Below are 13,791 nucleotides of genomic sequence, written 5' to 3' on the forward strand. Positions count from 1 at the left end.
TCATAAATATACAATGATTAGATTTGTTTTGGTCTGATTTTCTCCAAATTTCTCCAATTTCTTTGGTCAGTAACTAGAAATGTGCATTAAAAATTTAGTTTATGCATTAAGCATTTATCGGGGAAACCCACCCCCAATATTTCAACGTAGGTTCTTCCTATTTTCCCTAAGTGTCGGCCGATCTGAGAAATAAAGGGAAAGATTACAAAGAGAAGAATTTTACAGCTGGGTCACCGGGGATGACATCACATATGGGTAGGTCCATGATGCCCACCTGAGCCGCAAAACTAGCAAGTTTTTATTAGGGATTTCAAAAAGGGGAGAGGGTGTATGAACAGGGAGTAGGTCACAAAGATCACATGCTTCAAAGGGCAAAAGGGAGAACAAAGATCATGTGCTTCTGAGAAAAAAGGGCAAGGACAAAAGCAAATATCACAAGGCAAAGGGCAAAATTAGAATTACTGATGAGGGTCTATGTTCAGCTGTGCATCTACTGTCTTGATAAATATCTTAAACAACAGAAAACAGGGTTCAAGAGCAGAGAACTCGTCTGACCTCAAATTTACCAGGGCGGGATTTTTTTCCAACCCTAATAAGCCTGAGGGTACTGCAGGAGACCAGGGCATATCTCAGTCCTTATCTCAACAGCATAGGACAGACACTCCTAGAGTGGCCTTTTATAGACCTCCTCCCAGGAATGCAATTACTTTCCTAGGGTCTTACTATTTAATATTCCTTGCTAGGAAAAGAATTTAGTGATATCTCTCCTACTTGCACATCCGTTTATAGGCTCTCTGCAAGAAGAAAAATATGGCTCTTTTGCAAGACCCCGCAGGCAGTCAGACCTTATGGTATCTTCCCTTGTTCCCTAAAACTGCTGTTATTCTGTTCTTTTTCAAGGTGCACTGATTTCATATTGTTAACACACACATGTTTTACAATCAATTTGTACAGTTAACTCAATCATCACAGGGTCCTGAAGTGACATACATTCTCAGTTTATGAAGATAACAGGATTAAGAGATTAAAGTAAGACAAGTATAGGAAATTATAAAAGTATTAATAGAGAAGTGATAAATGTCCATGAAATCTTCACAATTTATGTTCAGAGATTGCAGTAAAGACAGGCGTAAGAAATTATAAAAGTATTAATTTGGGGAACTGATATATGTCCATGAAATCTTCACAATTTACGTTCCTCTGCCACAGCTCCAGCCAGTCCCTCCATTCCAGGTCCCTGATTTCCCGCAACAGCATTAAGTATTAGAGTTCTCCAATAACAAATGCAAACAACACATAACTCAACTTGTTTCAGGAAGAGAGTTCTGTTATATTTCAAGGGTATTTGCATCTAATAAAATACCTAAATTTATAAGATAAATTTGTTTTATAAAATTTTTATTTTATTTGGTCTAAAATACTTGCCTAACAGTGGAGTTGGTAATAGAAATCACTGAACCAGACATCCAAATACTGTTAGGATTTCCTTTTGGCTGTCATTCTCCCCTATTGTAGTTGGGATTGAGGGACTTAGTCCCCTACAGACATATCTGAGAGGTTTTTGGCCAAAGATGTAAGGGCATTCTCATTCTTTCGCCTCATGAACAGTTTGAAGTATTCCAGAGATTTCATGTTATTGAGTCACCCAGATTATATACCTCACAACCCTCATCCTTACTGTAGATTAGGGGGCTGATTAGGTAGGGCATTATGATTGGCCTAGTCTGGGTTAGAAATGTATACTTTAGCCTGGTAATTAGGCTCTGTCATATAAGATAGATAGAGCACCACCTATATTCTCAGACACACATACCCACACAGTCAATAAGAAATTTACTCCATCTAAACAAATATCATTATAAATAGATCTCAACCTATAATTCACATAGGTGAAGAATTAAAGACAGGAATGCATGTGATATGTAGGCTAATATTAATTCCTCCAATTTCACTTGAATGAAGGCTGAGAGTAATAGAAAATGAAGTGTGGACTTTAAGCTCAAACTAGGCCAAGGAAAGTCTTGTCTGTGGAGCTAAAAGATTTGGATATATTTCTGAAAGCCATTGAGGTTTTCAGAGAACAGGTGCTGTAATAAGAGCTATGTTTCAGTGCAATGTTGCTGACATCTTTGTTTAGTATGGATAAAAGGATATAAAGATTAGAGATGAAAGACTCTCTAGAAGGTTATTACAGTTGATTCAGTAAGAGTTAATTGGGATCAAAACCATGAGAGTGAAGACTGAAGGTGAGGAAAATGATACTATTATCAAAGTATCAAGAGGACTAGGCAACTGTTCGTTGGGGGAGGGTATCAGTAGAGGGGTAGAAATTGTAATAGCAAAAATGACTGAGATTTGAAACCTGGGTAATTAAGAAGACTGTGGTGCTTCTATAAAAATAGGAAAATAGAAAGCATAAGAGGAGAAACTGGTTTAAGAGAAAAAGAATAATTAGGTTATTTTTGACATGATTTTTTTGAAGTTTAGAAGGTGTCCAAAGGCAGTAAAAACATGAGACTAGAATGAAAAGGAATGATCAGGTTCTGGAAATGTGTGTAGAGTCAGCTATAGAGAGAGACAGTTCTGTGATTGTGTGTGTGTGCATGTGTGTTGGAATGGGTAGATGGGTGGCTATGTTTGAATGTTTGTAGAAAGAGAAAATAGAGTCTTATGGGAACAGAGATAAGGTGAAGTGGCTATCCCTATTAACCTCATTATTCAAATAATGATTGATCTATATAATTGGAGAGGACTTTGACTAGATATGATAATGGTTTTCCAAAATATTAAGGACCCTTAGTTAAAAGCAGGGAATAGATTCATTCTGTGTTGCTCCAGAAGGTAGACATAGAATTAGTTAATGGCACTATTTGAGGAGACAAATTATGGCTGAGTATAGGAATTTTTTAACATTAGGGATAACCACCAAGTAGAATGATTTGCAGTACAATATTCTGGGCTTATCACTACTATAGTAGCTTAAAGAAACAGGATGACAATTCGATAGAGCCTGCAAAACATTTTATTTTAATAGAACAATTAAGATTCTACAATTTAGATCCAATAGCATTCAGTTATTAAGGACAATATTATGTTCACTTATGTAAGATGACATAACTCAGTATCTACCAACGGCCAGGAATTACACTAAATCACTTGTATTTGTTTCTATTGGCTACTATGACACATTACCATAAGCTTGGTGACTTACACAACCAGAAATTTATTCTCTCACAGACTCCAGAGTCTAAAGTCAGTTTCACTAGGCTGTCAGCAGGGCTACACTATCTTGAGATATTCTAGGGAAAAATTTGTTGCTTGCTTCTGATGGCAGCTGACATTCCAGAATTTGTAGCTGCATCACTACAACATCTGATTCCATGGTCACATTGTCCCCTTCTCCTCTGTAAGTATCAGATCTTTCACTGCCTCCCTCTTGTAAGGGTACCACTGATTGAATTTAGGATCCAGTTGGATAATCCAAAATAATTTCACCATCTCAAAATCCTTAATTACCTCTACAAAGACTTTTGTCATGTAAAGTGACATTTACAGGTTCCAGGGATTCGTGCCTGCTATCTTTTTTTGAATCACATTTTAGCCTACTACAAAGGCCTTCCTCACATTTATTTTGACTTAAAGTAACCCTAGGAGGGAGGTGCCATATTTCTATTCCTTTTTAGACAGAATAGGAAAATGAACCTTAAAGACACATTTGGCACCTAGCTAATACATATCAGAACTTCACATCAAGCACAATTCTGCTCTATTCAAAAGCTGAGCACTTTTTTATTGTACTATGAAATGAAATTAAACTCTGCTATGCACATATACGCCTTCATCTTTCCTTCATCATAATGATTCTGCACCGAGCTGCTGCCATAACAGGCACACTTTTATGAATTTCAAAGTAGAAAGAAGCAGTGCTCATATTCGATAGTATGGCAGCTACAAGAAGTTGCATATGACTGAGGATTGTTGGAAATACTTGAAAACATTTATTGGCAGGCAGGCACTTAAGATCTGAAGAGATCCAACAAATAAAAATCCACTCAACTATGGCTTCTGCTGTCAATTGTAGCTGCTCCTGCAACACAAGAGTGTTACACTGTTTTTTTTGTGTGTATGTGTGTGCATCTATATGTGTGTGTATCTGTGTGTGTGTGTGTGTGTTTACTTCTTCCACAATCTCTGCTTCCCTTATTGTCACTGAGAGATTTTTCCTCAGGTCTAAGGCAGCTGTTTAGTATTGCATAACAGGCAACAATAATTTACAACCAGCATGGTTTTATGTTCATATAAATTTGTTATACACAGCCCTCATAAGTGTACCCCCAACCTATATTAACAGAGTGCCTTCGTTTTTCCTCCCGGAGCCACCAGATATGTTGTAAAGACAACATCTCATTAATCATTGCTAAGCACCTTGTAGGTGTTATGATACACATTTTATAGATGTGAAACAAGCAGGCATAGGCTTGTGTTCACAAATTAGAAAACCAAATAAGTCATCCTTCTCATAAAACATGTGCTTGTGAAAAAGAAGGTCATTAGAAGGTTGTTACCTGGGCATGTGAAAAACAACTATGCCAATGACAGTGATAAGGAATGGTAGATTCAGACGTGGGAACCTTGGAACGAGCAGGAAGTAGTTCAGTAGTCTTCATTCCAGTTTCTAAAAGGAGCCTAGGCATCTTTGTGTGGAGTTTATGTTTTTGATTTAAGCACAAGAAGGGTGAATGTGGATAGAATCCTGGCTTCCATGGGGGAAATGAAGAGATGAGTTTTAAATGAAGAGCTCTTGCAAGGTGTCTGTAACAATTTTGCATGTGATAAAGGCTTCTGAGAGGACAAATGAACACCTAATACGTTTTCTACTACGAGCATCAGGTACAATCATGTAAGTGAGGTAGCATTCTTCTTCAGAAAAAAGAAAATTATTTTTCCACATTATGTGTGGTTCTCAAGTCACTTATTTCTCTTTAATAAACTAAAAGGAATAAGGTAGGAACTTTTCCAAAGGAATGATATTTTCATTAACTAGAGAGACTGTGAGGCTCTTCGTATTACTCACTGCTAAATGGTTTATCTTCGACTCCCCCATTTCTTCGTTTTTGTTACACTCCTTAAGGTGAGTTACACTCTTTAAGCTGAGTTACACTTGGGTTTATATAGTTCGGTTAAACCAAAACAAAACAAAAATAAACTTCTTTAAGAATAAAGTAATCCCCTGTGTGCTTAGACAATATTTTGTAGATAATATTAATTTCATTTAATTCAATTAGATAAACGGTTACTGAATTCTTATGAGCCTAGCCATGTGGTGATACTTCAGGAAATACCAAGACGAAAAGGAAAAACTCTCTATCCCATAAGTGACTGTGAAACGGGAAAAACTTCCTTGTCCCCCTGGCAGTGCATGTGATGCGGGCGTGACTCACTTCCTCGGTGCCCCACTGCTCAGAACCCCTAGGGGTAGCATGCAGACGGGCAGGTCTTGGGGAATGTGGGCTCCGACCCCACGGCAGCGTCTAGGGGTGAATGTTTACAGCTCCTTAGGCCCCAGAGGGCACGTTACAGTGTGTTCTTTTAGTTTTGCCATCTGTAGGAGGCTTGTGTTAATCAGCTCAATTAGAGCCTCTTCCTTATCACAAGGACAAAGGGCTTTCTGTATCCCAGGGTTCTTGCCTTAGTGTACCAGAAAAATTGGATTACATATGGGCTTGGAGAATGAGTGCAAGTTTTCACTGGGTGTTGGAAGTAGCTCTCTGCAGATGGATGGGGAGCCAGCAGGGGTATGGAGTGGGAAGGTGTTTTTTGCCTGGAGTAAGGCAGCCCAATTCTCCTCTGACTGCTTCTGCCAAATTCCCTTCAGCCTCCACATCGTTCCCCCAGTTGATGGCCTGCTGGCCTCTGCCAGTGCCTGTCGGTGTGTGCTCTTCCGCTCCTCTGCTCCTCTGGACGTGCAGCCACCTGTGTGCTGTTCTGCCCGTATGTTCTTGATGTCCAGCCTCTCGTGTCTGTGCCGGCTAGGGTCTTGGGGTGTTTATAGGCCCAGGATGGGGGCATGACAGGCCAGAGTAGCCTTGGAAAATGCACACTTGGGCACGAAAACAGGGGTGTCTGTCTTTACCTAGGTCTGTGGGCACAGGCCCGACCGTGGAGACCTCACCAGGGACCCCGTCCTTCTCCTCCCAGCACTTAACTACCCCACTCCAGTATTAACTCTATTGGTGTATATGTGTTTTGTGTGTATATTTGTGTGTGTGTGGTGGGGCAGAACACAGGGATGAAAGTTAAACTGAGTACAGAAATAACTGTTATTTAAGACAAAATAGGCTCAGTACCTTGAGATGGATTCAAACAAACTATGGGTTATTAAAAAAAAAAAAAAAAAAAAAAAAAAAAACAGGAAATCACAAGGAATTACGTCCAAATATGACAATGAGAAGTTTTATGCTGAAAGCAGCATGTGGATCAGGCTTTTAAGGATAGCTAAAAGGGGCATGGGCAAGGAAAGGATACAGTCCAGAGAAAAGCAAGCATTGGTAGAGCAAGGCATTCACCAGAAACAAGTATATTGGAATCACCAAATGGGAAGCACTAAAATATGATCTGGGGTTATTTGTGTTACACTGAAGATAGTCTCCAAAGCCAAGATGTCATAATCAAATTTTATCTTATATGCAGAGGAACTATTTAGAAAGTTTTTGCACAAGGATATACTTAATGCAATTAGGTTTTAGGAGTGTATATTTAGCAGTGGCGTTGAGAATAGTTTGAAGTAGGACTAAAGTGGAGTCAGAGAATTGGTTAGAAAATACAATGAGAAACCTGTCATAGGTGGTGGAAATTGGAACAGAGATGAATAGATAGATTCAAGAGTTGCTGTAATGGTAGAATTGATAAGACGTAACAAGTGATTGAAAATAAAAGATGAATCCACTGGATAGCCAAAGGTGATCTTGGGCATGATCTACAGAAATAACTGAGTCATGGGAAGATACTGATTTGTACAATAAGAGAAAGGCAATAAGATTATTTTTGGACACCTCTTCTAATGTATGTCTCACTAAACAAATATATTTTCTGATATTTCTTTTCTCGTGCTGCATTAAATTTTCTCTGATATTTCTTTTCTTATGCTGCATTACATTTGCTTATGCACATTGCTATTATAGTATTGCTTAATCAGTGATAATACAAATCAGCCTCCTGAACTGTCTAAGTAATACATGCCATCTAAGCCCTCATGGAAATTATAAACTCTGAGGGATATGGGACACCAAAAGTGTGACCTCAGGACCAATTTTTATTTGTGTGGGGTGGGAGCATTCTTACTAGTCTGTGGACATCAAAATGAATATTTACTAACCTAAAAGGTAGTAAATGCTAACTTCCAAGTGAATAATGTAGTTAGTATTAAATACTATAGAAATTCAGAGGCATGAAGATAATTTTACTAATTTTGTTAAGCAGCTATTCTGATGAAGGCACCATGAGAGAATAGAAAAACACAGTTTCTGCCTTTGAGTTTACAATTAAAGACTGAGAGCCACACACTATGAGTAGGTAAATATGATAAAAATTAAGTTCAGAGAGTATCAGAAGAGTGGGTTTCGGATGACCATGTCAGGATGAAAAAAGGAATATGACCATGTTTCTTTTTTCAAGTCACTCCTCTTTTCTTTTATTTTGTTATACTCTTTCACCCATAAAAGCAGTTAAGTAATGCTAATGGAAATTATAGAAAACATAAATAAATGAGTTCAATTTTTCTCACATATAAATGAATTTTGTCTTCTGTTCTAAGAGGTACACGTCTCCTATATGACCTGTAAGTTTCAATTAAGCATGCCAATTTTACTGATTAATTTTTAAAAATGACCCCATTCCTTGGCTCACTCCAATCACAAATCAGCCTCTTTTTATTTTACTCCTTGATCCCCTGTCCATGCCCATTCACACTTTAGCTACATCTGCCCTTGTCACCCCAAGCCTGAACTACTTAATATCAGGGACTGTGGTTGTACAGGTGTGTGTGCACATATGTGTGTGTCCCCAGCCTTATAACTAACACTATGCCTTATACATAATAGGTGCTCAGTAAATGTGAAATCAAAATGGAGTTTTTCCCTTTTGAATCAACTGCTTAATACTTAGAAGCATGTGGTGCTAATATTTAAGGTAGATTGGTTCATTCTGTTTAAGTACCACATAACCATTCACACATCATTGAGTTTAGCATTATTAAAGGATAATTTCCCTTCTAGGAATTGTGAGTGTTGCAGACACATTTTACATATCTATCATTTTTTATCACCATTGGGCAGGTAAAAAGATTAAAATGAAAAGGTTTTTTTTCAAATGTGCAGCTGTGTACATAGACTTTATTTGGAAATGCTTGTGTATTCAAGGACAAAAATATAGAAATACTCTTATAAACATCCCCACACCCAGAACTACCCAGAAATCATGCAGCCTTTTTAAAGACAAAAATACTGACATTTCGTTTCTGTACCTCATTATCTATTCAAATAACTGGGAAAAGCTGTCTTTTCCTCTTTTCTATTTTAATATAATAAAACCCAAGGGAACTGATCAAAAGCCCTGTCTTGCTGAGTTTTACAAGTTTGGGCCCATTGTGATATTTTCTATTTGTGACATTTTACTTAATAAATTTTTTTTTACTACTGCTCTTAATTCACACATTTTTGATAGCTTATACCAGGGTCTTTGTGTTTTATTTTCTTAAATAAATTCCCTTTTGAACATAAAAATGTAATATTTCATACATTTGTAAATGATAGTGTGTAAATGATAGATGATTCTTTTTTTTATTATACTTTAAGTTCTAGGGTACATGTGCACAATGTGCAGGTTTGTTACATATGTATACATGTGCCATGTTGGTGTGCTGCACCCATCAACTCGTCATTTACATTAGGTATATTTCCTAATGCTATCTCTCTTCCCTCCCCCCACCCCAAAACAGGCCCTGGTGTGTGATGTTCCCCTTCCTGTGTCCAAGTGTTCTCATTGTTCAATTCCCACTTATGAGTGAGAATATGAAGTGTTTGGTTTTCTGTTCTTGCAATAGTTTGCTGAGAATGATGGTTTCCAGCTGCATCCATGTCCCTACAAAGGACATGAACTCATCCTTTTTTATGGCTGCATAGTACTCCATGGTGTATATGTGCCACATTTTCTTAATCCAGTGTGTTATTGATGGACATTTGGGTTGGTTCCAAGTCTTTGCTATTGTGAATAGTGCCGCAAGATTCTTGACTATAAACTAAGTTTACTTTGTATAGAACTTTACAGCTTACAAATTGCATTCACATATATTATCTCATTTGCTTCTTACCATAGCCATGTGACTAGATATTTCTGTTTTAATTTCATTTTTAATAGATAAAAATTTAAGAAAGAAAGAAACTGAGAGAACTGTCTGCAATTCATATGTGCCTAGGGGTGCAGACCCAGAATCAGTGTGGAAACATTACAATTATCCAATTAGTACTCTCAAATATAAAATTAAAGTTTTAAATTATCCCTGGAAGCCTGCAATTAACAGGCATCCACAAGAAAACTGGGCAACTAGAGTAATCATTATTTACCTAAATTAATTAATTTTTCTCAATTTCATGTCATAAAAAGCAGCTAAATCAGTTTAAGTTATTGTATCTTAGTCCCAATTTAAATCTAGTAAGTTATCAATAATAATTTAAAGTATGCTTAAATGGATAGCAATGAAAACTGATAGCATAAAGCCAAAAAAGACTATTAGTGATCCCTAATGATTTATGCAAAGAACCGTCATATTATTCTATTATTTCAAAGCTGTACACAAAATAAAGCTAAGCATTCCCTTTTAAGTCCTTATATAAACCTCTGAATCTATTTGGTCTGATTGAGAGTCCACCTTGCCTAAAGATAGCATATTAAATAGGATTAGCAAAACATGAAAGAACTTGAAAAAAATATATATATATACTATGTGTATATATATATAAAATATGTTAATATATATTTGTTAATTCTAATTAATGTGTATAACTATTTTAAGTTCTTTTTATTTTTAAAGCTCTTAAAAACACAGTAAATTCAGGTTCCCCTTTTCTTCATAGTTCTTGAAGTCTACAGAAAGAGATATTCTAAAATATCCCAAGCATTTCAAACACTGAATAATTATAAAATACTATTCTCTGATAGACTTTATTTCCGACCATGCCCTGACCCATGTTATTTGTCATTGGAAAGACAAGAGGGAAGAAAAGAGAGGGATATAGATGACGTTTTCAAAGGTGGCAAAGAAAATTGAAAAATAATTGAAAAGTAAAAAGTGAAAAAAAAAGCTAGTGTAGGAAATTCAGTTAGACCCATTTGGTATGGAGTGCATCTTAGTTCATCTTCCCAGAAAATTATAGGGATCCTTGGCCACACATGTAAAATCTTGTCTCTGCATCTTTTTGTCCTCACCCACTTGGAGCTGAAGAAAGCCTGTGAACTTCATCAGGCAGAGAGCTCATCTTATCCATATTTGTGTCTCCTCCAGAACCTAGCCCTGTGTCTGGCGTATAGTGAATCCAGAGCTCTCAGCTGAACTCATTGATCCCTTCTTCAAAGAGGGCTTCCTTAATCTTCTATCTTGCAAGACCAATTAGTTTTCATCACACAAATGTTGCATTCTATTGTCATTAAGCATTTTTTTCTTCCTCTCAGTGAATAGAAACAAATAGAATAAGGCATTTACTTTGGTAGTATCTAGTACTTTCTTTCTGAACTGTCTTTCACTTTGATGTGATTGCTTTTCTGCCTGGGTAACTCTATCTAATGCTCTGTTACCCTGCCGATAAACAGGAAATTATTTTTTCATCACTTATTTATCCTTAATATAAGTTGGTTTGCTTAGATATTTGCAGTTTAATCCTTTAGTCATTATTGGGAATGAAAATCATAGATTCCTTTGATAGGGGCTTTTGTTTAAAGTATAGCAAAATATTGACAGAAAGGGTAAAAAAACCTACAATTATTTATATACTATGTTGTATTAGGGTGTTGAATTTCATACTTGCTTGGGTTCACATTCAGCCATAAAGGTAACTAAAGAGATGCTGCATCTCCTCCACCACTCCCAGCTTCATATAAACATATACATTACCAGTCCTTCACACTGAACTAGAAACCTCTAGGGATGTATATGACATATGTACATTCAAAAAATTCCACTGATATACTTTGATATGCTGTCATTGTTGAGAATCCTTATACTAGGTCCTTTTACATGATATCTTATTTAATCTTAAAATGCTCCTATGGGCAAAGTAGTTTTACTCATATTATAGATGAGCAAATTAATGCTTAGAGGAACTAAGTATCTTGTTCAAAGCCACAAGGCTAGTATTTTCTGCAGAGCCAGAATTTGAATCCAAGTCAGTAAGACTCCAAACCTATTTATTTTCAAATTTTATTACCACATACATCTGGTGCCACTAAAAACTGATCCTTCAAGTAACATCCCTCTAGTCAATGGAGAAGATGGCTGGTGGCCAGAGTGGGTCTGATAGAGTGGATCTATCAGAAACCCAGGAAGAGAGAGAAGGCGCACTCAGCTGGAACATTTAAGAACATTTAATATAGGGCAGTTTACAACAGTGTAGGAAGTACCCTAAGATTAGTTATGGTACCTAAATGGTTAACACCTGTATTAGTCCATTTTCATGCTGCTGATAAAGACATACTTGAGACTGGGAAGAAAAACAGGTTTAATTGACTTAAAGTTCCATATGGTTGAGAAGACCTCACAATTATGGCGGAAGGCAAGGAGGGGCAAGTTATGTCTTACATGGATGGCAGCAGGCAAAAGAGAGAGCTTGTGCAGGGGAACTCCTTTTTAAAACCATCAGGTGTCATGAGATGTATTCACTATTGTGAGAACAGCACAAGAAACACCTGACCCCATGATTCAGTTACCTCCCACTAGGTCCCTCCCATGACAAGTGGGAATTGTGGGAGTTACAATTCAAGGTGATATTTGGGTGGGGATACAGCCAAATCACATCAACAACTGTAGGCCTAAAACTATGAGCCTCAAGAGGGGTGGTAGAAAAGGGAAGGAGAATAAAAGGGAGAGGGAGACAGAGAGAGCTTCCTGATAGGGCTGTAGCCTCTAGTCCAGGGATATAACCAGATCACCACATTCCTGGGGGTGGGGTGGGGTTAGGGTGTTATCTTGCTAGTCTTTGTTGTTGACTGAATCCAACTGAAAGCCACAAGGCTAGGGAGCTTAAGAACATAGTCTATACGCATCAGCCACTATGGACAGAGGAGAATAGCGAATGGATCTGGGTAAGTCCAACACAGAGTGTTAGCAGTGCATTTTCTCCACCTCACCCCAAAGTCTCAGCTGACTCTCCCTGACAGAGAGAGGGTTAAAACAAATAAAACCCAACAAATTTTTAAATCTTTGGTTGCAAATACTTCTGAAATGTAATAGTGTAATTCCTTACTAAGCAATTATAAGCATTCACATCTGTCCTGGTTTTATGATATTGCAGACAAAGGAAGTTTGAAATATTGCTAAAGACTTTCCCTGAGATAGATAGATAGATGATAGATAGATAGATGATAGATAGGTAGATAGATAGATAGATAGATAGATAGATAGATAGACAGATAGAGATAGAGACATATAGACATATATACTGTATGTTTCTTTGTTGTTTTTGTTTTTCCGGAGAGGGAGTCAGGTTAGTCAAGCTATAATTTACATACAGAAAAGCTCAACCATTTTAGGTATACAATTCTATCAATTTTCATAGTGTATACAATCATATAATCCACACCATAATGAAGAGATAGAATATTTCCATAATTCCAAAAAGTTGTAAAACTTTTAAAAATCTTTAACTCAATATTTGGCATTGACTTGTGTTTCTTCTAATAGAAAAAAATGGTGATAGAAACCAGCAGAATGTTGCACATAGGAGCTGCTTTTAAGAAGAGTTTTTTTGTCTCTTAATCCTTTTGAGTAATATCAACTACCCATGTTGGCTATTAACCCATTTCACATATATTAGACTGATCAGTGGTTCATAACCTTGGATGCACATTGAAATCTTAAATGGCCTGATGGCCAGGTAGCACCCTATTAAATCAGGAGGTCTGGGGTTGGTTCCAAGTTATAATAATCTGAAGCTTTGTAGGTGATTCCAGTGTGCATCCAAGGTTAGACCCTCTAAATTAGAACAGTTGTTCTCAAGGCTGGCTGCACAATAGAACTCCTGGGCAATTGTTTAAAAAGACTGATGCCTTCTTCCTGATTCTGATTTATACAACTTGTTCAAAAATTTGACTCTAAGAAAATAAAATAAGAGTTGAGTAATTTAGATCTCTGAATTGTTGGGCTCCACTTAATGAAGGTTTTAGAACAGCTCTGGGTGTGTGGTAGTGTTTAACAAATGTTAAATGGAGATCCTAATCTCACAGTGGAGTCAGAGAGAATAAAATATGCCTTTTCTTGGAAACACACTGTGTATCTGAAATAATTATCTTTGCAAACTATCACTTTCCGAAAATTGTCTTCCTAAGTAATTTACCTCAATGGTAGGTCTTATATTTTAAGAGAATACCATATTTCAACTATATTTTCACACCATAATATTAGACCCCGATATATCTTATAGCACTTCCACAATTTTCCTCAAGGAAATAGACATGAAACAAGATGAAGAGACTAAGAATAAGATTTAAAGCAGCCTCCCCTTTGGAAGCATAAATGATGTGATT

The 13,791-nt window shown here is 37.0% G+C and overlaps 1 protein-coding gene across 1 annotated transcript in view; it reads left to right on the forward strand.

Moving 5' to 3' along the window:
- Window positions 1–13,791, forward strand: part of KCTD8 (potassium channel tetramerization domain containing 8) — a 285,596-nt gene that overhangs the window by 269,955 nt on the left and 1,850 nt on the right. The window lies entirely within an intron of this gene.

This window comes from Macaca thibetana, chromosome 5, assembly GCF_024542745.1.
Source record: "Macaca thibetana thibetana isolate TM-01 chromosome 5, ASM2454274v1, whole genome shotgun sequence".
In the NCBI taxonomy this organism is placed as follows: Eukaryota; Metazoa; Chordata; class Mammalia; order Primates; family Cercopithecidae; genus Macaca; species Macaca thibetana.